This window comes from Malaclemys terrapin, chromosome 1 (assembly GCF_027887155.1).
Source record: "Malaclemys terrapin pileata isolate rMalTer1 chromosome 1, rMalTer1.hap1, whole genome shotgun sequence".
Taxonomy (NCBI): Eukaryota; Metazoa; Chordata; order Testudines; family Emydidae; genus Malaclemys; species Malaclemys terrapin.
In genome coordinates, this window is record NC_071505.1 from 155235319 (window position 1) to 155262556 (window position 27238).

Consider the following 27238-nt stretch of genomic DNA (forward strand, 5'->3'; position numbering starts at 1 on the left):
AAGTCCCATTGACTTCAATGCAATTTTAGCACTTATTTAAGTGCTTTGCTGAGTTGGGGCTTTAGGCTGTGATCTTGCACCCCTGAAGTCAGTGGTTGAGCTTCCATGATACCTCATGGAAAGCCTTGGAAAACCTTCAGTTGAGAGAGAGTGTTTTTGCCTCACTTTTTTTCTTATGGGATTTTATTAAGTCTTTTATCTACTTTGTGTAACATCATCCCTGGTTTTGTGGGATCTCAGCCATATGCACGGCAACCATTTATGAAATCAGAAGCAGAATTTCAATATTTAGGTATGAATTTTGTACAACTCAGAAAAACGACAGTTTGCGCAGCTAACTAACGAAAGGGAGTTGCTCCATGTTTTCTTAATGAAAAGGTTTTTCCTTGAAAGATGGCCTCTTCAAAATTAAATTTTCACTAAAATTGTCAACATTATTAAACTTTTAGTTTTTGTGAAAAATGTTGCCTTTTAATTTTTAAAATATTTTTATTGAATGTTTTGGTAAACAAAATTCTGATCACTTTCATAATGTTTTCTATAGCTTTAATTTTCTTTTAAAAATAATGAAACTTTTTGATAAAGCTATACATCGGTCCATTTGTATTTTTTTTTTTTTTAATTTATTTCGAAGGATTGAAAATTGCTTGTGAAACTAGGTGGGGTTTGTTCCCTCCCTCCCCCCCCCCCCCCAGTTTTTGACCAACTCTGTAAATAAGACCTTTTTATGCCATTACCCATTCTAAGAGCTTAGTGTTTGTCTCACACTCTCTTCTTTTTGAGAATATAGTGGGGAAATCAAAAACAACAAAAATAAGGATTAGGGTCTCAGAGGTCATGGGTCTTTTTCTGTTCACTTTTGGATTGGATCAAGGGTTGTTGTGTCAAGCCCTCTTTGGCTAACCCTTCCAAAGGAAGAATGGGCAGATATTGTATAGCAAGAAAGGTAGGCAGCAGCTAAACCAAGTCTATCCTGCCTGTGGCTCTCTTTTCTTTAATGATGCAATACCCCTAACTTTTTATTAGTTAGTTTAATTTTCAGCGGATCTCCTTATTTTTGCATTCTTTGTTTTTGCTGCTTTGGGTAACTCCCAATACTAAGTTGCTGGTATCTGTGCACATAGTAACAGTGTTCTTATAGCGTAGTCCTTTGTAGAGCTCTGTGTATTTTTTTTTTAAAGTATCCTCTCCTTTTCAGAAATGGGGAAACTGAGGCATAGAAAGTTGAAGTGACTTGCCCAAAGTCACCCAGTAGGTCAATCTACTAATGACCTATTCCTTTTTTTAAATTAAAAAAATATGCGCCATTTCAGTGTTGGTATGTCTCTTGCACCTTCTCCTCTCATCCTTCCCACCCACCCCCCGCCACACACACATGCAGCACATACAGGCGAAGTATGTCTCATCCCCCTTCTGTGACTCAATCACAAGAGGATAACAGACCACTGCTGCTGAAACTAGTGAAATTATTTATTCAGTTTGAGTAGTAGAGTTTTGTACTGAAGCTCCAGGGTTGATTTACTCACCATTCACATCGCGGTCATTACGTTTACTTCCCTCCAACACACCTTTTTTCCCCCTTCTATTGGACTCCATGGACCTGATCCAAAGCCCAATGAAATCAATAGAAAGATTCACCCAGAGACTTCAACAGGACCCATGACCTCTGAGACCCTAATCCTTATTTTTGTTGTTTTTGATTTCCCCACTATATTCTCAATATCCCTTTTTGGTCCCTTTACTAACTCTTAGTGGTAATTAGCATACAGCTTTGACAACAACTAGATGTGAGAGGTGGGGGGGTGAACCTGTCTCAATGGGAAGGTGAAAGTCCCTCTCACTAAACATAACTTTTGTGTCCAACTTTCCCCACTTCCATCTCAAACCAAATATATTATCTGTATAAAAAGCAAAGTGATGCCCTGGCTTTGAAGGCACTGGCTAACTTGTGACTGACATTAAAAATTAGAATATGGGGGGCTTGGAGAATGGAGTAGTTAAATGGAAGCCTTGCCAACAACAAAAAATGACCATCTTGTTGGGAAATGGAGGGGGGGGGGGCGTAGTAGGTAAAATTCCTTTGAGTTTAATTTTTCTCTTGCAATGCACTGCTTTTGTGGTTTTCTTACAAGATGTGACTACTGTGTGCAGGTGAGAGGGATAGCAAATGAAGAGTAGACCGTATGGACAATAAAATACTTTTAACCCTCAACCCTAAGACTTTTTTTTAACTGACCTCTATCTTTGCCAAACCTAATCCAATTCACCTGCAATTTCACAGACAAAGTATACCAGGGTGGAAAGTCTGAGGCAAATCAGATGAGGCATATGGGAGATAAGAAGGATCCAAAAAATTAGGTGATCTCTCACAATGTTTCTTTTTTAATGTTTTTTTTTGGCTCATCGGAACTCCAAAACAGTGTAGCTTAGAAACTTTGTCTTGCGTACTCCCAAGTTTCACCTAATTTAAAAACTACTTGCTAACAAAATCAGACATAAGCATACAATAGTGTCACAGAATGCTGTTACTGAAAAATTGCTCAGTTCCTCATTTTTACCATATAATTATAAAATCAACTGGAATATAAATATGGTACTTACAGTTCAGTGTATAGTAAATGACTTGTTTATACTGCTTTATAGTCTGCATGACATTTTAGTTTGTACTGGCTTCACTCGTGCTTTTTATGTAGACTGTTCTAAAACTAGGCCTCTGCGTACTCCCAGGGGTACCACCACTACTTTAACCTAGCTGTGTAAAGAATGCATGGAAGACTCATTCATGTGAGACTTGTGATGTGAAACCATTTATATGTGGTCTGTCTGGTGAGACTTTACTGTTAGAATGGAAACTGTGTTCAAATTTCATCAGTCTTTTACTGAGATGTGACTTCCCTGCAACAGATATTTGTTTGAGAGAGACAATATGCAGCTAAATCTGAGAATCTCTGTGGGGTATTCAGTTTGACACTAGCTTTATACTGGCTTACTCTAACTTGCAATCACTGTCTGTGACACAGTGAAATAACAGCCTGGACAGGCTAATCTTAATTTTTCAGCAATAATCTGTGGTGGGGCCCGATCCCTTTCTCTTTGAAGTCAATGGGTGTTTTGTGATGGACTTTTCAGTCCAAAGAGGATGAGAACTTTGTGGGTTGGAGCCCATCCTGCAAACTCTTATTTCTATGAATAGTTCCACTAAAGACAATAAACCTACTCACATGAGTAAGGGGTTTGCAAGCTTAACCCTGGATTTTCATCTTTGGGAGGTCATACTGGTTATTGGAAATCCCATTGGTGGTCCACTTCATTTATTTGTTTTCCAGACAAAGCTCCTATTGATGTCCATGAGAATTTAACCAGTAGAAGGACATCAGAATTAGGCCCTTAATTTATATTGGGTGGGAAAGAAGAGGTCATGGCAAACTGGGTTTGACATTAAATGTGTAATCCTGCCTCAAACTACTCCCTTTGACTTCAATGAGAGAGTTTTTTTCCCCCCCCTCCAAGGGGAAAAGAAATATAAAAACCCATCAACTTGAAATACGTCAATTGATCAAAGCGTGGTGCTGTCTGCCTGTGCATCAGCATAGAACCGTTGTTCTGGCAAGCTGCCTAAACGCAGCAAGCAGCAGTTGGTGCATTCATCTACAGCCAGTTAGGAAACACTTTCATTGTTGTTTGTTACTCTTCACATTCAAAGGAAAATATACAAAAGTCAAGAAATCAACCACCACAAAAATCACTGTGAATAAAAAGAACAAATTAAATAATCAAAAGAAAACCATCATAAAACAATACTGAGTCCTGTAAATCATAACTAGCCAAGTTTTTAGATTGTACTTGTCCATTTTAAGAACCTAACGAACATCAACAATCTACTTTCTATGTCTCCTCTTACTGCTTTAAATATATATGCTTTTAGCCAATCTTGATTGAATCAGAATATTTTGTGATGTGATGACAGATGACCTCTGCAGAGATCCTAAGTGGAGAGATTAATAGCTGGAAGAGGTTTAAAGGCTGAGTCAACAGTCGAGCAATTAACACTTGACAAACCAGGCCACCACACCAGAAGCCTCAAGATCAAAAAATCTCTGGAAGAAAACAATACTATTCTTTGTGCTGCACACCCCCATGGCTTTGTTGCAGAGTGACTGCAGATACACGTACCCATAGCAGTTAAATCTAATCTAGCCCTTTCAACCTTGGCAGTATTGCTTTAACAATTATTTGGGGGCAGGGGTGGGTCCTCCAGAAGCAGCAAATAGAAAGCCACACAGGACTCTCAAGTACTTGTATGTGATCTTAGGTTGAAACCATTTATTGTTCTCTGTGACTCCCTATTACAATCCCATGGTGTTATGGGTCGCCCCCTTGTCATAAAATTTTGTCTCGCTCACTAGTTTCTGAAACTGGCAAAACATAGTACTGTCTGTTCATTTTCTCACTTCGATGGTGCACACAATGTGTTTTCTTACTTCTTGCCTTCCTGCTGCTTTACAGCCTTTTCTTTTAATAAAAGCAAAAGGTCTTGGAGATGAATTGGTGCCACCTACAGTATTTCCGTTTGAAGAAGAACAGGAGTACTTGTGGCACCTTAGAGACTAACAAATTTATTAGAGCATAAGCTTTCGTGGACTACAGCCCACTTCTTCGGATGCATATAGAATGGAACATATATTGAGGAGATATATATACACACATACAGAGAGCATAAACAGGTGGGAGTTGTCTTACTAACTCTGAGAGGCCAATTAATTAAGAGAAAAAAAAAAAAAAAACTTTTGAAGTGATAATCAAGCTAGCCGAGTACAGACAGTGTGATAAGAAGTGTGAGAATACTTACAAGGGGAGATAGTCAACGTTTGTAATGGCTCAGCCATTCCCAGTCCTTATTCAAACCGGAGTTAATTGTGTCTAGTTTGCATATCAATTCTAGCTCTGCAGTCTCTCTTTGGAGTCTGTTTTTGAAGTTTTTCTGTTGTAATATAGCCACCCGCAGGTCTGTCACTGAATGACCAGACAGGTTAAAGTGTTCTCCCACTGGTTTTTGAGTATTTTGATTCCTGATGTCAGATTTGTGTCCATTAATTCTTTTGCGTAGAGACTGTCCGGTTTGGCCAATGTACATGGCAGAGGGGCATTGCTGGCACATGATGGCATAGATCACATTGGTAGATGTGCAGGTGAACGAGCCCCTGATGGTATGGCTGATGTGATTAGGTCCTATGATGATGTCACTTGAATAGATATGTGGACAGAGTTGGCATCGGGGTTTGTTACAAGGATAGGTTCCTGGGTTAGTGGTTTTGTTCAGTGATGTGTGGTTGCTGGTGAGTATTTGCTTTAGGTTGGGGGGTTGTCTGTAAGCGAGGACAGGTCTGTCTCCCAAGATCTGTGAGAGTAAAGGATCATCTTTCAGGATAGGTTGTAGATCTCTGATGATGCGCTGGAGAGGTTTGCTGTGCTTTGATGATTCTGTCAAAAAAGGCAGCTTCTGTCTCTTATTTTTCTTTATGTTCTAACTTTACAACTCCTCAGAAACCCAAAGTCCCCAGCCGAGAGATACGTAAACAGTGTTTTAAAAAATAAAAAGTCTGTAAAATATTTTTCTTGAAAGTACCTCTTGTCTTTCAGACAATTTTTATTGGAAGGATATTTCCATTGGAAAGGAAGATTCCTGCCTTGTGCATACTTTCTCTACCTTAAGTCAAATATTAGAAGGAAGTGTCTCAATTCAGAAGACAAAACATGCTTTGGCAGCCCATCCAGATGGAAAATAGAGTAGGGAGGTTTAAATCTATTTCTCATCATTTTGTTGGGTTTTTCATTTTTACATTTTAATTCCTTTTTGTGGCATTTTGTTTGTTCACTTTAACCATGGTAGGATGTCCTCTTCTTTTTACAGAACATTGTTACACGCAGATGAGCTAGCTTTCTTAATTCTGAACAGAGTAGATATTATTTTCCATGCTATCTTTCTCCAAATAAATTAATGTCTTAATTTATGCTGCATATTTGTGTAGGGTTTTTTGTTTCAAAACTAAGTTTTGACAAATGCTTCTAGACCTCATTTAATCTAGCTAATCTATGTACCAGATCAACAGCTGGTGTAAATTGAAAGTCAGTGGTTTATGTCAATTGACATCCCATGAAGATCTGGCTCCTTGTGTGGACCCCATCAATGGAGTATCCGTATAATTTCTATAATGTCACCATTGCTGAATTACATTCATTTTGATACATCATCAAATATATCACCATTGCACTCCTTTATCATATCTCCCTGCTCCTGCCGTATAGACCCCTTGTGGAAATACCGCCTGAGTTTTGTATTTCTATTTGGCGCAGCATTGAATGAGAACCATTTCTTTAGTATGCACTTGACTGATCAACGAGAAGGAACAGCATTTATTAGCGTTTATTTTCTTTTTTATTACCATAGCACCTAGGAGCCCTAGTCATCTAGCCCCATTGTGCTAGGTGCTGTACAAACACAGAACAAAAAATTATCCCTGCCCCAATGATCTGACAACTTGTTAGTTGTGAAATGTTTCCTAAAAGACTCCATGCCCCATTGTCTATCAGCTGAGAGATGCATTTTTCCTTTTGTCATCGGATACTATTTTAATGACTTTCTCATGAGGTCCGGAAGCAAATATTGTTCTTAAATCTTCTTCATAACTATCTGACTGATTTTTTTGACTGGTGTTAATTGCATCATTCTGTGCCTCTTTAATAATGGCTGACTTTATAAATTCCGGAGGAATACAGCCAATGCACTTAGTCATTTGAGGCTACATTCATCCCTGAAGTCTTTGTAGTTACACCACTCCTGCTTAACATCAAAGACTGAAGATAGTGGCTAGAGCAGGCCTTAAACAAATCAACAGAAAATCTGTCAGGCGCAAGTGTTTCACCCAAGAAGAAATATTTAATCGTCTTATTTAACAGGTGTGTTACTGTAGCACTTTAGAAGTCCTAGTCATTGATTATTCTTCAACCTTGGAAGAAACTCCAGTGTTTTCTTTTGCAGGGGGACATCCAATGTGGGTTGAGACTAGTTTATTAATTAGGTAAAGAGACTTAGTCAAATCTTCAAATATTAACGTTTTTTGTTGGTATAACTATAGCACCTACGAGCCCTTGTCATGGACCAGGACCCCATTGTGCTAGGCGCTGTGCAGGGGCGGCTCTATGTATTTTGCCACCCCAAGCATGGCAGTCAGGCAGCCTTCGGCAGCATGCCTGCAGAAGGTCCGCTGGTAACGTGGATTCGGCGGCATGCCTGTGGAAGGTCGGCCGATCTCGCGCCTTCAGCGTAACGGCCGCCGAATTGCCGCTGAAGCTGCGGGACCAGCAGACCTCCCGCAGGCATGCCGCCCTAGGCTGTCTCACTGCCGCCCTCACAGCAACCGGCAGGCTGCTCCCCGCGGCTTGCCACCCCAGGTACGCGCTTGCTGCGCTGGTGCCTGGAGCTGCCCCTGGCGCTGTACAAACATAACACAGAGACAATCCTAGGGATCCCTAATGAATGTTACAGAGGATCTACTTTACCAGGCTAAGGAAACAGATAGGTTACAGGGTACACTTACTGTCCCAATAGACCACATTTTCCTGATCTCTCTCTCTCTCTCTCTCTCTCTCTCTCTCCCCGCCCCCCCCTTTTTTTAAGGATCCTGTCATACTCCCATTGAAACCTGTGACAAAATTCCAATTGACTTCAACAGGAGAAAAATCAGGCTTTTAGGATACTTACACATGTGTAACTTTACATGTGAGTAGTCCCATTGAAGTTAACTGATACGACTAAAGTTTATTGTGACTGTAAGCATCTGCAGGTTTGGGCCTCTCAGAAGGCTTAAAAGGGACTGCAGCAGTCTTGTACTGGCCCTGAACAAAGGGTGAATTTCAGTCCAAAGGAAGATGTGCCAACAAAAAATTACGTTTAAGAATTGAGAGAAAGGTAGTGTAGAGGAATTAACAGAGATTGCAGAGCTTTAACAGTTCTCTGCTTAGAATCAAGCTGCAATTTCACTTTTCCGCTCACTGGCTTAAGCTAAGAGTGACTGCTTTGGCCAACAACTGAGAACCTTCATCGTCTGTGGGATTGTATGCAGTCCATGTGTGTGGCTAGTAATATTGTTTCCAATGTAGGTTGTTGCTAAACTGGATGCAATAAACATCAACCTATACCGGTAGGGCATCAAAAAGGCAACATTTAAGAGCGGAAATGAGGCAAACTCATGATTGTTTTCAGTTGTCTTATTTAAACAAATGCAATATCCCTCTAGGAGCGTGTTATTTATTTTATTTTTTTAAAGTGTTGCATTAGGAGAAAAATACAAAGTTCTAGCCTGGGGCAGTGCCACTATGCTCCATAATTTAGACTTGAAAGGATTAGATTAAATTATTAATATTAGATTAATATTGATAATAAATAATTCCTCTATCTATTAACTGATTGAAAAAAGGTCAGCATCGTAATCATAATACGAGAGAGAGAAAGTTTAAAAACATCATATTTTGCAGTTGCAGACAGCTTTGTTTCTCATCTATTCAGACAAGTCTTTGGGGCAGGGACTCTCTCTTACTATGTGTTTGAACAAGGGCACCTGGAGCTCAGTTGGGATTGGTGGGTCCTATGATAGTAATAAAGAGGCTAAACTAGCCATAAGACACTAATGGGGAGAGGACAAAAGAGGAAGTTTAGGAATAAGACAGGGCCTCCGTCAGCATCTGTCACATCAGACTGGCTAACTACACAACTTATTCGTAAGAACAACCAGGATGGAGGTTTGCTTGAAGACACTTATACAATTTCAGATCAACTTATATAATTATAAAATATATATATATATATATATATTACACCCACTGTACTTCAGCATCCCAAATCAACCTTCTAGAGTTGTTTTCATTCTACCCCGATGCACTCCTGTCCTTGTGTTTCTTCCCATTTCACCACTTTGCTCTTTATGACAAAAAGCTGCGTCTTGTCTTTTTATTTTTTTTAACCCTTTTAGCTTTTATTTAGTTTCTTTCCTGATGCAAAGACTCTCAATAGCAGTCAGTTGCAAATTATTTACTTTTTGATATTTAGCAAAAATGGTGGTGAGGTGTTGCAATGTATTTGGGTTGGAATGAACCCTTATCATGATGAAATATGACTATGTGAAATAAATGATCTTAATCCTCAAAAGAGAGTATGCCAAGTCATCCAGGGTAACTTGAGATTTTTGGGCTATTTTTCCTCCCAGTATTAAACAACACTGGGTCAATGTAGTATTGACATTGTAGTCATAAAATATTTTCACCTGAAAGTCACTTGGTATACACATAGGGGGTTTTATTCATGTGTGTTTTATCTTGGGCATGCAAAATTGATTAACACAATGTTGTTGTAGAGTTTTCCTGGCTATGTTTTCTTGGCTCATTCCAGACATTTGGCTGAAGAAAGAGTTGAAAATTTTGGTCTATAAGTTTAACATTCGCTGAAGCCTCCTGTCACCATCTAGCTCTGGAAATTCTCTCAGCAAAGTTCAGGTAGAATACAGAACCAGAAATAGACATGGGGGGAATTGATATGGTAGTGGGTATAGCCTTAAAACACTTGTTTGCCAATATCATTGAGGGCCAAAATGGAAGGCTCTCATTTGTTCTCTGGGAGTCAAGAAACAAAATAATTATGGAAATGGCCCCTTTTGAGTGAAGGTTTGGCTTGAGTCTTACTGGATCTGATCCAATTTCTACCTCTGGTGTTAATTCAAAATTTATCCACAACTTAGTTAACTTGGGGTGAAATTCATCCCTATACGGAAGACCAACACAACTTCTATGCATCACCCAAATACCACTGGCCCGCTGGAGTGAATCTCAGCCTTCAAAGAGTCACTTCTTTGTTCTGTTAAAATTAGTGATTAAAAATCCCATTGACTTCAGTGGGGCCAGGTTTTGATCCTCTGTACGAATCTCCATTCTTGAGGGGTGGGGTGGTGGCAGAATCTATAAAATAGCCAGACTATTACATTAAAAGCACATATGCACATCTAAGTTTTGACTATTGTTTTCTAAGAAACTCATGAGAAAACATGCATATGGATCCCATTTTCTGCAGAAGTTTGCTTGTTTTAAGCATTCAAGAAATCAATTGATCATACTTCAAAGGACTTTTTAGCTGGAAGTGGGAATGTAAACGTTCTGTTCATATCTTCACCGCATCTCAGTCAATGCTATCGGCCAACCCACTTCATACCTGAGGAAAAGACTACTTCTCTTTTGGCCTGCTAAGGAGCTCTGCTGGCCAAGCGTCAGCTCTGCAATCAGGCCTATAAATCTCAGAGTATTTGTGCTTTGGAATTTCTCTTGCCCTTTGGATGAGGAAATGAGGGGGCTGCAGAGCTCCACCAGTACATAGGAAGCTCATTCAGTTTTATTCTCTAACACTGTTATACTTTTTTCCCATTTACACATTAATACAAATAAGCAGACACACATGGCTTTGGTATTTTGAGCAGTTTAATAATTATATCATCAGTTTCACCAGATAACATGACGTGGATAAGCTAGAATTTAGCCCTTTTTATAATTTAACCAAAGCAATCGTGTACATCGTGGGGTTTGGCTATATGCTTTATTGTGCTTGATCTTTACCCAGCCGCAAAGAGTGGTGCGAGAAGACACGGCAGGACTCAGTGTTCTAAATGTGTTTTGTGTTAAACTCATCACAAGAGGCTTAAATTTTAACCATCAGTTGGAGCCTTTACTTTTGGTAATGTACTTTTAGTCAATTAAACGGGCCCTGAAGTGAATGCATTTGGAAAGAAGCATCTTTGGTGCCATGTTCTTTTCACGTTGATACTGTGTAGTTGAGCGTCAAGAAAAACCGAGCACAGCCTTCTCCTTTGAAGGTTACTAAGCTTTAAAATGTACATCTATGACTTTGCCTGACTGCCCCCTGCCAGAGCGCACACATTAGAAATGGGTGGAGGTGACAGCATCCAGATCCAGAAAAGCTGAAGCTCGTTACTTGAGATATAATCTAAACTTCAACAGCTGCTATCTCTGAATTCAGATACCGCACTCTGAACTGAAAATCCACAAATGTTGTTAGCTTTCCATTCTCTTAAGACTTCACTATCCTTCATTCTCTTCACTAGTGTTTTTGGAGATGGAAGGGGGGGAGGGATGGGCGAGAGAATAAGACTGTGGCCCAGTCACACATTGGCCTATGAGTGAAATGTAGTTTAGCCTTGTGCTCAGGACACTGCCTCTGAGAGGAGAGAAGACAACTGGTTGACTTGCCACTGAATCCCTAAGCACAGAGTGAGACCTCAAGAAAGTACCACAGGAGGATTTTATCAAACATCTGTGACAAGTTAAACAATGGATTAACCATTCTAGCTTCAAGGATCCAGCAAGATACAGACACACCAGTGATGCAATGAAAAACACTGCATGCAATTTGAGATTAATTTTTTTACTTCTCTGTTCTAGACTATCGTGCATAGCTAAGAACGCAGTTGAGGAGGTACAATGTCAGCTGGAACTTATTTGATGTTTCTTCTTAGTCAGGCTGCCTGATCTCCTGCATACCTCTCCTGCTCCAGATAGAGTGTATATGGTCAGACTTACCTCCTTCCTGGGGCCTGGGCTATTGATAACTCAGGTTTAGGATTATGTTCTGTTTTTATTATCCGAGTACGCTCCTAAATCTGAATGATTTGCCTGCAAGACCTTTGTCTCTAGTTCCTTCTGCTCTGGTTACACCCACCTCTCCTACATCCTGCCACTAGGAGTAGGCAAAATTTTAGCAGCTTTGTCTAGGGCTCAAATTCTTGCTTAACAGGGAAGGACAACAGATGAGCCGTACCATTCAATTACAGGACCTCACAGTCAAAGGCTCATGGGGCCTGTACTTCCCTGCAAATGACGTCATGCTCCTCCTTGAGACTCAGGAAGAGAGGCTGCCCTGCCATCCCTTTCCCAAAGACCATGAAAATTGGGTCAGTACTAAACCCACTTTGCACCTCCCTAGGGAAAGAAAAATTGCGGGCTTCTCAACAGATATATTGTCAGATATATTGCAGGGCCTGCCTGGCAGTACTTTTAGGTGCTTGCTTTCCTCTGTTGTGAGGAAAGACTGGTCAGGGTACTAGCCTAGGACTTGGGAAACCTAGATTCACTTCTTCACTCTGTCACAGACTCCCTTGATGACTTTTTGCACAAGTCACACTCTCTCTGCCTCCGTTCTCCATCTGCAAAATGGGGGTAATAGCACTGCCCTATCTCAGCGGGGAGTTGAGGATAAAAACATTACAGATTGTGAGGTACTCTGATACTATGGTTGTAGGGGCCATACAAGTACTTAGGTATCTAATCTGTCTTTTCTATCTCTACCATGCCCCTGACCATGGAGGCTGTTTTATTATTAAGGTTGTAATTTAGTCATGGAGGTCACGGAATCAGTGACTTCCAAAGACCTCCGTGACTTCAACCAGGACCAGCAGGGAGCTGCAGGGGCCCCTGCCGTCAGCAGAGGCTGGAAGGCGCATTGCCACCACAGGTGGCAGGGGGGAGCCGCGCAGCTTCCCGCCACCGCGGGCAGCAGGAGGGATCCCAGCAGCTTGGAGCCACCAGCGGAGGGGGACCCTGGAGCTCCCAGCCCCCCTTTTTTTCCCCCTCCCTCCCCCTGCCGCCCAGGCTACCCATTTTATCATGGGTATTTTTAGTAAAAATCACGAACAGGTCACAGGCTTCTGTGAATTTTTCATTATTGCCTGTGACCTGTTTTACTAAAAATATCCATGACACAAACTTAGCCTTAATTATTATACAGAGAAGAGAAACTGGTGTGAGTAATAAACACCTCAAAATGCCGTGTTTCCTCTCTTAGATTTCTCAGTTGAGACCTTCCATAGATGACAAAGTCCCCATGAACTTCCAGCCTTTTAAGCAAAAATGCACACTGAGCAAAAACCAATCAATCTTGTTGACTAGGCATTTTCACTCAGGTTCTTCTCAGGTTTATGAAAACACAAGAGACTAAAATACATTTGTTAGGAAGATGAGCATTTCAGACAAACAATATTTATGAAGCCTGGAAGGGAATGAGAACTGTAAAGTCCCCCATGCAGGTTGTCTAAATAAAATCAGATGGATCTGTCTTTAGGGAAACCTATATTGGATCTGTTTTTTCTCATGCTAGGTACTGTATTTACTCCACTGTTTGGATTTGGTCTCTCTGTGTATATCGTAATATCTAAAACCATGTGCTTGCATCATTTATTCCACTTTATTCAGATACTTCATTCATTCAAATAAGAAACTGGTGTCCATTATGGTAATTAGATACTATATTACTTTTTCTATTCTTGGTGCTAGGACTGACAGAAAACTACTCTATCAACTTAGTTTAAACTCCAATATAATCACACTCCCATACCTTTAATAACAATATTGCTTTGTAATCCTCAGGACTGTTTGGCTTCCCAGTCTAGGACACTATGAAAAGATGGAATAATACTTCACAACTAATGGAATGCATTTCTTTGTCCTGACATTACAGTTAATCCTGAACTGGATCAGTATTGTGTGTGTTGGAACAACCTCAACTTGGCTTAGCATTGAAAGGCTTGTATAAGACACCTCTTAACTCCAATTTAAAAACTACCAGAACAACTTCTTGTCTTTTTCAGTAGAAATGTGCCAATCAGGATCTTTTTTTTTTTCTTTTCTTTTCTTTTTCTTTCCAGAAACAGTCAATTCCTAGAAAAATGTGCAGTTCTATTAGAAGAAAAAAATAAAAGTATAGTAGTAATAGTGAAATTTCACCAGGATCTCAACTCCTATGAGTCAGAAAATAGCTATAGAGTCTGATTCTTGTCTGAGTGGTGTAAATGAAAAGAAACTGTATTGATGTCAATGGAACTATGTCTGTGTAAAAACTGGTAGGAACATAAGAATGGCCATACTGTGTCAGACCAATGGTCCATGCAATATCCTGTCTTCCAACAGTGGCCAGTGCCAGATGCTTCAGAGGGAATGAACAGAACAGGGCAATTATCGAGTGATCCATTCAGTCCACTACCAGCTTCTGGTAGTCAGAGGCTTAGGGACACCCAGAGCATTGGGTTGCATCCCTGACTATTTTGGATAATAGATATTGATGGACCTATCCTCCGCGAACCTATCCACCTCTTTTCTGTACCTCATTATACTTTTACCCTTCACAACATCTCCCGGCAAACAAGTTCCATGAGTTGACTGTGCATCGTGTGAAGAAATACTTCCTTTTGTTTGTTTTAAAACTGCTCCTTATTAATTTCATCCGGTGACCCTTAATTCTTGTGTTCTGTGAAATAACACTTCCCTATTCACTTTCTTCACACCAATCACGATTTTCTAGATGTGTATCATATCTCCCCTTAGTCGTCTCTTTTCTAAGATGAACAGTCTCAGCCCACATCTACACTACAAACTTATGTTGGTATAACTGTCGCTCATGGGTGTGGAAAATCCATACCCCCGAGCGACACAGTTATACCGACCGAACTCTCTGTAGACAACGCTATGTTGATGGGAGAGCTTCATCTTCACACGAGGCAGTAGCTATGTTAACAGGAGGAGTTCCTGTGCCAATGGGAGAAGCTCTCCTGTCTGCGTAGTGTTATAACTAAGCACCACAGCCATGTAGCTGCACCAGTGTCGTTGTGCCGCTGCAGCACTGTAAGTGTAGACAAGCCCAGAGTCTTTTCATCTCTCCTCATATGACAGCTGTTCCATACCCCCTAATCATTTTTGTTGCCCTTTTCTGTCCCTTTTCTAATTCTAATATAACTTTTTTTTGAGCGGGTGTCAAGAACTGCATGTGGTATTCAAGATGCGGGTTTACCATGGATTTATGTAGTGGCACTATGATATTTTCTGTTTTATTATCTATCCCTTTCCTAATGGTTCTTAATGGTGTAACTGAAAGGCTGATCGGGCCCATTGTTTGACGTTATCTAGCCCATCCATTTGGGGAACAATTCTGGATTGTTCCCTATGGTACTTTTTTTTTTTTTTTTTAAGTGTGGTGGCGAGTCTGGATTTAAATGTTTCAAGGGATGAGGCTTCCATCACAACTCAGATTTGTCTGGCGGGAATTATTCCACTGTTCCTTGAAAAATGTGTGAAATGGTCTTTAGGGGGAGTGAGTTAAACTTTATTTTTAAACACAGAAGAGCCTGACATACAGTAACAAGTGCAATTCTGCTGTGGAAAAGGGTGGGAGATGGGATTTGGCTACAATGCGCAGGGAGGCCACATCTTTTGCACACACTGACATTCTGCTGCAAGTAGGTTTGCTGTGCTCCAGCATGCAGGAGGCTGGAGAATGGATTCTGCAGTCTCTGTGGCTACAGCAATACAATGTTATTTCTTTCCTCTCCACCCCTGCCCTTCCGGAGAGTGGCCAGTCTCCTGCGTTATAGGGCTGTGAGGCTGCTGTATTGGCTGTGGATTAGTTGTGCTGCCACTCTGTAGTTTGGGAAAGGATTCCTTCCACCCACAAGTATCCGGGGGTAGCCATGTTAGTCTGTATGCACAAAAAACAAGGAGTCCAGTGACCCCTTAAAGACTAACAGATTTATTTGGGCATAAGCTTTCAGAATTATAGAAATTCTCACTCCATGCATCTGAAGAAGTGAGGTTTTTACCCATGAAAGCTTATGCCCAAATAAATCTGTTAGTCTTTAAGGTGCCACTGGACTCCTTGTTGTTACTGATCCCTGTGGGTGGAAGAACAAGGGCTGTGCACTGGTTCTAGTCTTTGGCCCTATATGATTAACAATTTGATAGCACCACTACATGAAACAACTGCTAAAATGCACAAAAATCCTCTTCCTGGTAACAATGGAATAGAAATCTTAAGGAAACCGTTTTTTATTCCTGTAGACAAGTCAGTGAATGGACTGAACAGAGACATTGGGTTTATGGTTTATTACAACAACACACTAACTCCCTCTTTTTGTCATGACTGCAAGGGTGTTAATGGACCACTCCACCTTGAATGGTCCCATAATATGTGCTAACTACTTATGCTAAACAATCTGTTCCATCTTGCATTTTTGCTGTGATGGCAGGAGTCGTTTCTCAGGCCTAAAGAAGAGCTGCTGTATGTAAACTGGAAAGCTTGTCTCTCACCAACAGAAGTTGGTCCAATCAAAGATATTATCCTCACCCACCTTGTCTGTGTTTGAATGGTTCTAATTTAAACACAGTTCACTTGATGGTAACAAAGTCACATGCTGCTTTATATCTAATCTCACAGTAAATGCTCTATGCCGGGCAGTTTAGGGACAAACCATTACATTAGTCAATATTATTTATGTCACACTTATTTGGAGTTATTAGCTTCCTTGCTGCAGCCTCTTTTTTTTTTTTTTTTAGACAGGCAAGTTTTAAAAAAAGTCAAATCCAATCTTTTAATTTTGCAGATGCAAATGAGGTCATACAGTCATCTTAACTGTTGGAGTGAATCTACAGCTGAGAGAGTTCATCCTCACTTGTAACCCCCTCTCCCCCACAAACACAAACAAACAAGTCCATTTTCAGGACAATTTAAAAATCAGGCCCATTGAACTGCAAATATTGTGGAAGTTTATTTGGAAACATGTTGATTATCTCTGCATTTATTTAAAATGTGGCAGGTATTGTGGGAAGATGGTGGCAGATTCAAATTTATATGGAGTGATTTTTTTGGATCAATATTAGGAAAAAGATTATATTCTCCTGGGATTGCTGTTGGAAATACACAAGAGGTTAACTGAACTAGCCACTAGGTGGCACCAGTGATCTATTCAAATACACCAATGTCAGATTTTTAACTAACATGGGAAATATTTGATATCAAATACATCTTATGGCAAGTGTATTGGTGATACTAATTTTCTTCCTAACATTTGTTGGGGCACAATTGCATTATGATAGATTGTGGGAGCCAGAAGCAGTAACTCCCCTGATGACAAGATAGTTGTATCTTGAAAACTTAGCATCCCTTTGATAGCAGAAATCTTTGACCCTGAATAAGGTTTAAGAAACAAATATTTCAGTCTGCTCCATAGTTTGTTGCAGACATTTTTAATCTGTGAAAGTGAACAGAGCAGGCCCCACTGGACTTCTGCATTAACAATGCTTCTCTCTTCCTTTTTCCCCCAGTTTCATTTATTTTAACATCTGTTTTGTTTTGCTCAGTCTACTTTGTTTAGGCAAAATGGCAAGACATAATTTCTTTCAGAAGTGGTCATGTTTCAATCATGTTGGAAATCAAAATTGTAGACCACAGTAGCTGTGAGCCACTGTTGCTCGGAGCATGGTCTAACCCACACATCTTTCTCTGCTTCTTGCTAGAGATGGCTCAAAGCCCAACCTGTGAAATTTAACCCTTTCAAATTTAGTGCAGAACGGATTATTTGAAATCTGTCAATCCGGTTCCTATCCATATTGAGTCATGCCTCAGAAGAGCATTTGTCCTTATAAGATTTAAACCCCCCAAGTGATGGAAAGCTTGAGACTTTTGGTTTTGTTGTGTATGAGCCCGGATTTGACCTCACATCCTGTAAGGAGAGTGTGTACGCTCCCTACCCTCTCCTACCTTGGCAAGGTTACACACTATCCTGATCTCCGAGACATGTTCTGCTCCATAACAACATGTATTTTAGTTCAGGTTACTCCGCTGTTAAACCTAGAGGCAAGGTCCTCCCTATCTAGCTAAAGAGTGAGGAGAAAGGGGAAATAACAGGAAAAGGGACTGTTAAGACAGGAATACCTGGAGAGAGTTTCTGTCCTTATCTGTACACCATTAATGAGTAAGGGGGCAGCTAAGTACTGTGGTCTAGGGCCAGCCTGAGCAGACACTTGGTCCTAGGTACAGTGAGAGAGAGCAGGGGGAAGAGAGTCAAGTGCCAGATAAGTCACAAAGGGATTATTTTTCCTAATTATTTTATCCCACACAGGGCTTTTTTCTGTTTACCATTCCTTTTGACAAACAGATGATTGTACCTCCCCAAAGTGCAGCATGACCCAGTTCATGGACTATTTTGATCCCAGTTTTTCTGACTGGAAATTTCCTGAGGGCCTGGATAGACTCTTTTGTTCCTTGCAGCAAGAACCCCAAACTAAGAAAGAGCTGCTGCTGCTGTGGTAGTCCCATTCCTCTGAGCGACCATAGCTGGGCAGTCACCATGCTGCCTGGCACAATTTGAACACCGACCTGAGCCCAACTTAATCCTGATACAAACCCAAATGTGTGTCTGTCTGTCTGTCTGTCTGTCTCTCTCTCTCTCTCTCTCTCTCTAATTAATACCTGGTACTCTGGACTGAGGCTGTTGGGGAAATCTCTCCAGTGAGGGTTTGGAGTTAGTAACCATTGGTGGAATAAATGGAACCAGGGCATCTAGAAACCATGACATGTAATTGAAAAATAGCTTCTACAGCTGTCCTTTGCTTTCTCCATCCTCTTGGCAGTTCTAATGGCTTAGGCTGGAGTGAGTTGGAGCAATAAATAAATCTTCTCCCTGGTCTGTATTCACCTAGAGCCAAAGCAAGACAAGGGGATGTGCTACAGATGAAGAGTAACCAAGTCAGAAAAAGAGAGAGATTTAGTTTCGCCTCATGAAAATGTCTTTAAACATATTCAATTTTCCCCCTGTTTCAATTTCCCTCACACTAGAACAGTAGCACACAAATACACAGCTCCTCCCTCTGACTGAGCACTAAGGATCAGATTTTCAAAGGAATGAAGATACCTAAAGCTGCAAATAGGTGCCTCCTGGGATTTTCAAAAGCACCATTGGGAGTTAGGCACATATAAAAATCCCAGGAGGCACCTAAGCAAGCTAAGCACCTGTCTACATCTTTAGGAACTTGAATAAATTTGAAAATATGGCCTTAAGTGTAATGTTGACGCTCTACATCATGCTACAACTGTATGTTCATTTTTAGATAGACAAAAGTTACGATGTATATGAAAATATGTGAGAATAGAAATATGAATGGAAAGGCTCTTCATAAGATGAAATGATCCCCCTCACAAAGATTCAGCTTACACCAGGTACCTACCATCTCTTATCTTTATTATTTGCCCTAGTAAAAACTTTGGAGGCATCTGAGTGTTGCAATTCAGTTCCAGGGCAAGCCCATCCTCAGAGATGGCTTATCTGGAGGTATCTTATTGTTGTCTCTGGGACTATTGCTTCAGTGGTCCTGAAATAATCTATCCAGCAGCATTGTATTTCATAATTCCTAAGAGGACAAAGACTATTCTAGGAAGTTCTGAAGATATATCCCTCATTCCATTTGGTGAAAATCTGGTAGATTCCAAAAGCAAAAAATAGCTCACTGTCGGTGCTTTATGAAGCAGAGCTAAACCACTCCTAGAGGAGACGGTGAAATAACCTGCAGTGAGGAGAACGAACCCCACAGGAGACAAGAAAATCTCCTCGCTTCAGTTCAAACAGTGTGTAGCAGGAATGTCATATACAAATATTTGACATTTTAGCGGGGCTAGCCATTATAGGGGGCAAGAGAAATATTACCTGTGGGCAGTGAACATTTTGGTACCCTCCCCACACCTGCCACAAGTGCAGTACTGTGTTTACAACAGTAAAAGTGCAGGCAGCTTGCATTAACTGAAATAGGGCAAGCCCCATTTGTATAAAAGAAAACTTCATGCTTTATCCTGCTCCAGCTTCCTCAGTATTTTTCATATGGCATTTAATAGTGGAGTATCCTCAAGTAAGTTTTGCATGCCAAACTCGGCTTTTTCTCATGTTCTTTCAGACTGAGTGGAGATATCAAGTTTAGCGTTTAGGAAACTGTGTCTATGTAGCTTCCTTACATTCTTAATTTGTATAGAGAACAAAGACTCACCACCAAGAATGCCTGAATTCCTGGTGACCTTTCACTGCAAACTGTGAACTTTGCTCACTAAACTCAAGGTATATTTAGGCTTCATCATACCAGCTGCAAGAGAGTCACTCTTCTTTCCCTTTCTAGATCATTACTTATTAGTGACAGCTTCCCAAACACAACGAAGGGTGGGAGAACTTGTCTGAGTAAATTCCAAAATCTATTCCAGCTTTTGCAGGCTCAAAATTGTAACCTTCACATTGAGCTTTTTCAAAAATAGCTGTCACGCAGACAAAGTGGCATGAGTTATACCAGCAGTACCTCGTATGTAACATATATGGTAGTATCCTAATGGAATTGTCCAAAACGTGGTAAAATCCTACAGTTATTTCTCAGTTAAAACTTGATTCATTTCAACATCTCTATCCAGCATTCATTCGCTTATGTTAAATCACTGAAAAGGATGCTGAAGAGAACCTGTTGAAGTCAATGGGAGTTTCAACTAAGTAAAGAAAGCAGGATTTGGTTTAGTGGTAACACTATTACGAACTGTGATTGTTAGTGTAGAATATTGCAGGGTTTTGTTTCCTCTTGTTTAAAGGATACATTTAAACATTTGTATGTTTGTCATGTTAGAATTTTCAAAGCAGCTGCATTGTATTTGTGAGTTTAGTGCTCAAAGTTTAGCTGTGTAAGAAATATTGTGGCTGCATGTCAATTTAATATTCTAATAGGTTCAAATACTAATATCGGTATCAGTATAAGTTGCGTATCTCTTGTTTGAGTGCTTCTGTAATTTTAGTCAGTTGGCAAGCACTGACAATCTTCTCAGCACTGTATAAGACACAGGTATTAAGACGGTTTCTGCCTCTGAAAGCTTACCGTCTGGAAAACAGGAACAGAAAGCTAAGATTTCCTAGGAGACTCAGCTGCATAGCAAATATATTTATCTGTAACAGATACACTATGATCTCACCGAAAGCTCTTTCATAAGGAATAATTGGTTGGATACATTTAAGTGAATTATGGGCTTTGGGGAGAAGAAGTTGCACTTAAAGTGTTATCCTTCCTTGGTCATAGTAGCTATGGAAAAAGCATATGCAGTACAAACTCCTAATTGTACTGCTGTTACTGAATGACCTGTTAACAAACCATACACTTCAAAGCACCCAAAAGCTAGGGTGACCAGGTGTTCGGTTTTTAACCGGAACATCCAGTTGAAAAGGGATCCTGGCGGCTATGGTCAGCACTGCTGACCGGGTTGTTGACTGTTGGGTTGGCACTGCCACACACTGGGGCTGGCAGGCTCCCTGCTAGCTTCTGTGCCACACGGCAGCTGGGAAGCAGCCACCATGTCCCCCCACCTCCAGCTCCTATGCATAGGGGCAGCGACGGGGCTCTGCATGATGCCCCTGCCCCAAGAACCACCCCTGTAGCTTCCATTGGCCAATTCGAGCTGCGGGGGTGGTGCCTGCGGACGGGGCAGGGTGCAGAGCCACCTGGCCATGCCTCTGCATAGGAGCTGGAGAGGGGACATGGCGGCTGTTTCCCGGGAGCCATGCAGCACGGTGGCTGCTTGAGATAAGATCTGGCTGGAGCCTGCATGCCTGACCCCGTCCTGGGCTCCAACCCCCTGCCCCAGCCCTGATTCCTCTCCAATCCCCTCGGTCCCAGCACCCTCCTACACCCCAAATCCCTCCTCCCCAGCCCAGAGCTCCCTCCTGCACCCAAACCCCTCAGCCCTGTCCCCATTACAGAGCCTGCACCCCCAGCTGGAGCCCTCACCCCCTCTCACCCAACCCACTGCCTCAGCCTGGAGCCCTGTCCCACACTCTGAATTCCTCATTTCTGGCCCCACCCCAAAGCCCGCACCCCCAGCCGGAGCCCTCAACCCCTCCCGCACCCCAGCCCCCTTCCTTCCTTCCCCATGACCCACCTCTTTGTGAGAGCAGCAGGCAGATTTGGAGCCTCCCCAATCCCCCGCCTCCTTCCCTTGGCAGTATAACTGCACTGCTCCGCTGTCGGGGGGTGTTTTGTTTCTGCAAAGGGTGAAGAATAGGATTTGTCCCTGTGATTTGAATCCCATCTACTGCACACTCATGAGGTGCCTTTGTATCCTCACCAAGTGGTAGCAGTCTGATGTGATGGCTGCCACAGGGTGTCTGTTTTGTGCCTTTTCCATTTGCATCCATTTTAAATGTGTTTGAGTGACCAAGAAAAAAAAAAATAACACATTGTGATTTATTCACAATAACCTGTGCGTTGGCTGATGAAGGAAACACATTCACCAATGAGAAAAGGGAACTGTATTTCTAAACTATTTCACAGCGCTGCTTGAATTGAGGGGGGGAAAGAGACCATTTATTCCCCCTTCCTGCCCAACTTTCTTCTTTTTCTAATTCCTCTTTAATTTTCTCCCAACCAGCACCAGCGAGTGGAGTGTAAGGCTGGGATTTTCAAGAGGGACTAAGGGAGTTAAAGCAGCAAAGAGTCCTGTGGCATCTTGTAGACTAACAGATGTATTGGAGCATGAGCTTTCGTGGGTGAATACCCACTTCTTCGGATGCAAGGGAGTTAAGTTTCCAACTCCTATATAAAGTCAATGAGAGTTGGACACCTGGGATAAATTGTTCAGTACTTCAGTGATTTAGGAATCAGTCTCTTTCAAAAGTGTCTAAGTCCCATTGAATGTCATGTAGCACTAATGCAGGGGTAGGCAACCTATGGCACACGTGCCGAAGGCGGCACACGAGCTGATTTTCAGTGGCACTCACACTGCCTGGGTCCTGGCCACCGGTCCGGGGGGCTCTGCATTTTAATTTAATTTTAAATGAAGCTTCTTAAACATTTTAAAAACCTTATTTACTTTACATGCAACAATCGTTTAGTTATATATTATAGACTTATAGAAAGAGACCTTCTAAAAACGTTAAAATGTATGACTGGCACGCGAAACCTTAAATTAGAGTGAATAAATGAAGACTCTGCACACCACCTCTGAAAGGTTGCCAAACCCTGCACTAGTGGATCTCAATACAGTACCAGAGCCTGAAGAAGAAAGACAGAGAAGACAGGGCAAATTAAACTTCATGAGGGTGTTGGCAAAGAAGCTGGATTTGAATGGGGATAAGGTGATGAGTATAACAGAGGGGACTGAATTGGTGAAACTTGTGCTAAGGGGCCACAGAGGGGAGTTCCTTAGAAAAAGGAACCGACAGGAGGCCATAAGGATACATAAATTGCAATTGCCCTTATTCTCCACTTAAACGTCTCATTCTGGGTATGTAAATTAAATCAGTTTAAGACCCCAGACACTTACAGCTACTTTCCCCATCATTCATAGTATATCTGCATTTGACCCAATATATTTTCCCTCTGCTTTGTGGATTAAATTAGAGAATGTCTGTGAAGCTAAACTCTTCATCCTGGCCATTTTTCTGATCCCCCCCCCCCCCCCCCCCCCGTTTCCATGGCCTTTTTCAAATATTTTAATTTAAAAAAAAAAGTTATTAAAATACTGCATCCGTCTACTTAGTGACAGCTGAGTGGGGCTAACACCATATTAGAATAAAGCATAGGAAGCCAAGGCTATTTGAAACAAGTGAAATGCACACACAATTGCATTTAAAAATATTTTATTACTTAAAAAAGAACCTAAATCTCCTAGTCTAGAAATTTCTTTCAGAGGACTGATATTTTTATATATAAAACTATTATGTCAAGCATTTAAAAATGGGGATATCAAAATATTGTTTGATGCCAAGTGTTTCTTCTGAGAATCCTTTTCCTGTTTGTCATTTAAAATGACATACTAAAATAAGTGCAGGCGATTAAGGAAGATGGGTATGTTATATTTTATGAAAGAAACCCAGCAGAACTGTTTGTGGGGATATTTAGTTACAGGAAACCCACTTGCTGAGCCCCCCCTTCAGTTGAAACAATTAAAATGTTGGTTTTGGTTGGAGCTCAGAAATTTTATTGGATCCAAATGCTTTTCAATCATCTTCACCAGCTGACACCCAAGTTTGAAAATTTTCAGGACTGCCTATGAAGATAGGGCTAGGGCTTTATTTCAGGCTCTATATCTAAACATCTTGAGTTTTGGCCAGGTTTCTATCAAGATCTGAACTTTATAGCTCAGGTGTATTTCTGTACACTGGAACAGGTCAGAAAAAGGGAGGAAATGGTAGCTTTCACAATTTTTCACTAAAATTTTGAAAATGTACAATGCCATTCTACTTTATGTATGTGTTTCTGAAAAGAAAAGGCATTAATTTTGATCTTCTTAACAAGGTGCTGTAGATAAAGCATTTGACTGGAGGTCACAATAGCGGAGTTCTGTTCCCAACTCTGCCATTGACTTGTTGAGACATTGGACAAGTCACTTAAACTCTCTGTGCTTCAGTCTCCCTTTCTGTAAAATGGGGATAATGATACTCACACATCTTTGCAAAGCATGTTGAAATTTATTGATGAAAAGAACTATGTGCTAATTATTCTTATTTTAGCTGTCTGTGGGATTGGCTAGAAAATAACCTTTCTTTATAATGTTTTAACCAACCTCTGTAGAAATGTATAACTAGGTAATAAGAGCCCAATCCAATTCCTATCAGTGGATCTTTTCATTGGCTTTGACTGTGTTTTGGATCAAGGTTTGAAAGCTCTAATAAATTCAATAGAAGGTTTCAAACATTCTGTAGGAAGGGTCTCCTTCTCTATTAAATTTTAGGGGTTGGATACTTCAGTTGCACCAAGCTCACAAAGCTGTGAGAAAGATCCATCTTTCTGCTCCTCCTCTTTTAGGGCTAGGTAGGACATAGGGCCACTAAGTTACACGAGTGGGATGGTCAGCAGGGACAGCTCCATTGACTGAGGATTGCACAACACTTTGGCCATGCCTCTGTGTCTGAGGAGGTGGAACAGGTGCAAAAAAGGGGTGTGTGTAACCAAGGCTGAGGATGTAACTCTATATGTTTTTAGAGTTATTTTTATAGTAAGCGGTTGGTTTCATCCCAATTAAATTCTATTGGACTTTTTCTATAAAAGATCAAAACAATCAAATGTGCTTTTTCCTCTTTTATATGGACACTCAAACATTTGAGGCATTTGCATGATTCATTCTCAACAAATGGATTTTTTTAAATTAAATTAAATAATAATATATCTTATTAGACAACAATGATTTTTAGTTCCAAAAGTCACATTTGAGAATACATAATAGTCCTGACTCTGGATACTATGAGCTAATGTCTACTTGTAAGAAACTTTTCCATTAAAGCTCAAAATGATGTTTACCATCTACTTGCTATTACTCAGAGATATTAAACATTAGAGTGACACTGCTGTGTGATTTTTATACACAGACTCACACACACATTATGGATATCACAAGTATATAACAATAATGATTCACTAGATTCTAAAGAGCCCTCAATCAGCCCAAGAGAAAATTACTGTGCACCTCTCTCAATAGAAAAAAATCCTTTCCCAATGAAGCCCATAACTGACCACTCCCTAGCCCTAGAAAATATTAACAGAATCCTTTAAATAAGCAGGAGAAAATGCAAAATGTTACAAAAAAGTCTAACAATTACACGAAGAGCTACAAATTATATATATTTTTTCCTACTTTGAATTTAGGAGATTTCCCTAATGGGGTATTTTCTTTAATTCTCTGGGGGCGGGGAGGGGGGGGAACATACTGAGATTGACTGACTGCAAAGAAGTTTTGTAGTGGAGAAATTTCTATTTGAAATTCAAACAGCATATGGAAAACACTTGAGTAACTTAGCGAGTCCCATGGAAGACCCAAGTGATTACTTTAAGATTACTTGAGTCTTTACCAATTGTGTTCAGGCTTAGTCATTGTGGATATGTCATTTGGAGTTTCAAAACTGGATATACTTACATTTAGATTTTTGGGAAAGGGCAGCACAGTGGATCAAAGTCACTTGTGGTTCACTTGGATTCCGTGTCTGCTTTAGGTCAGTGGAGTAAGATGTTTTGTTGATTCCAAATCAGCACCTACAAAAAGTTAGTTGTATTTTAAAACATCAGGTTAGAATTTAGACCATAATAAAGATTGGGCACTCTCAATAACAAAGTATTATCCTTTTTGCACAGACATCAAGAAACATTGACCAAGATTTTCAAATCCAAGTGGCTAAAATTAGTCTCTTAATGCCATATTTAGGCATCCAAATCAGTAGCCTGATTTTTCAAAAGTGCTCCACACCCAGTAGCTGCCATTGACTTCAGCTGGAATTGTAGGTGCTCCACACGTTTGCAATCAGACTACTGATTTTAGGTGCCTAATTATAGACTAAAGAGTCTACTAGTAGTAGGCAGTCATGTGTGAAAAACTTCATCATTGTTCTCAGGCAACCTATTTGGCTATAACTCAACACATGGATTTTGATTTTCAGGAAAGCTACTTGAGTATTGTTTCCTAAGCATTGTGTCATGGCTGTGTAGAAGCATTTTTTTTATCGTTAGATGTGAAATTATCCAGGTGCCAGTACAGAGACAGATGGCAGTATTCCATTAAACCTCATTGTCTTTTACATTCATTACCTCATTAAAAGCACATGACTCTTGTGTGTGCACTGTGCTCTGAAAAGACACTGGGTTTTTTAGAGGCTTTGAACTCTGTGTGATATGTTTGGCACCTCACTGGACTGAACTCAAAGTATGAGGATGCTGGACATTCAGGCCACAAGAGAATGCGAATATTTAACCACTGAGCTCTCCTTTAATAAAACTGAGCATGCATTGCTTCTTTTGCAGAATGCAAAAGAATTTAAGCCTGTTTTAAGATAATGGCTTACTGTCATTAGTTTTAAGACAAAAATTAATGACAGTAGGTCATCGTCACTTTTTTAATAATGTCATTGCCTCTGAAAGTCCCCTGTTAACAGTGGCAGAACGCTATTCAGTGGTTCTCAAACTTTTGTACTGTGACCCCTTTCACATAGCAAGCCTCTGTGTGCGAACCCCCTCCCCCCTTATAAATTAAAAATCACTTTTTTGTATATTTAACACCATTATAAATGCTGACAGCAAAGCGGGGTTTGGGATGGAGGCTGACAGCTCGTGACTCCGCAGCTAATAACCTTGCAACCCCCTGAGGGGTCCTGACCACCAGTTTGAGAACCCCAATAGCTCTTGAATTAGATTTTGTGAATTTCTCACAAAAGCTGAGTTACCTGAAAGCTTAGATGTAAATACTGTTGAGTGATATGTATTAGGGGTTTGACCCAAAATCCACTGAAGTCAATTAAGAGAATCCATCAACTTCAGTGAACTTTGACTCAACCTATGGATTCAGGCTCAGTCCTGCAAATTA

The 27238-nt window shown here is 40.7% G+C and overlaps 1 protein-coding gene across 1 annotated transcript in view; it reads right to left on the bottom strand.

The window, feature by feature from the left end:
* The window catches only part of COL8A1 (collagen type VIII alpha 1 chain), a 119064-nt gene that overhangs the window by 14297 nt on the left and 77529 nt on the right, over window positions 1–27238 (bottom strand). Inside the window, exon 2 of the mRNA XM_054044565.1 lies at window positions 25802–25917. The gene's annotated coding sequence lies outside the window, so the exon portion shown is untranslated. The remainder of the gene's footprint in view (window positions 1–25801; window positions 25918–27238) is intronic.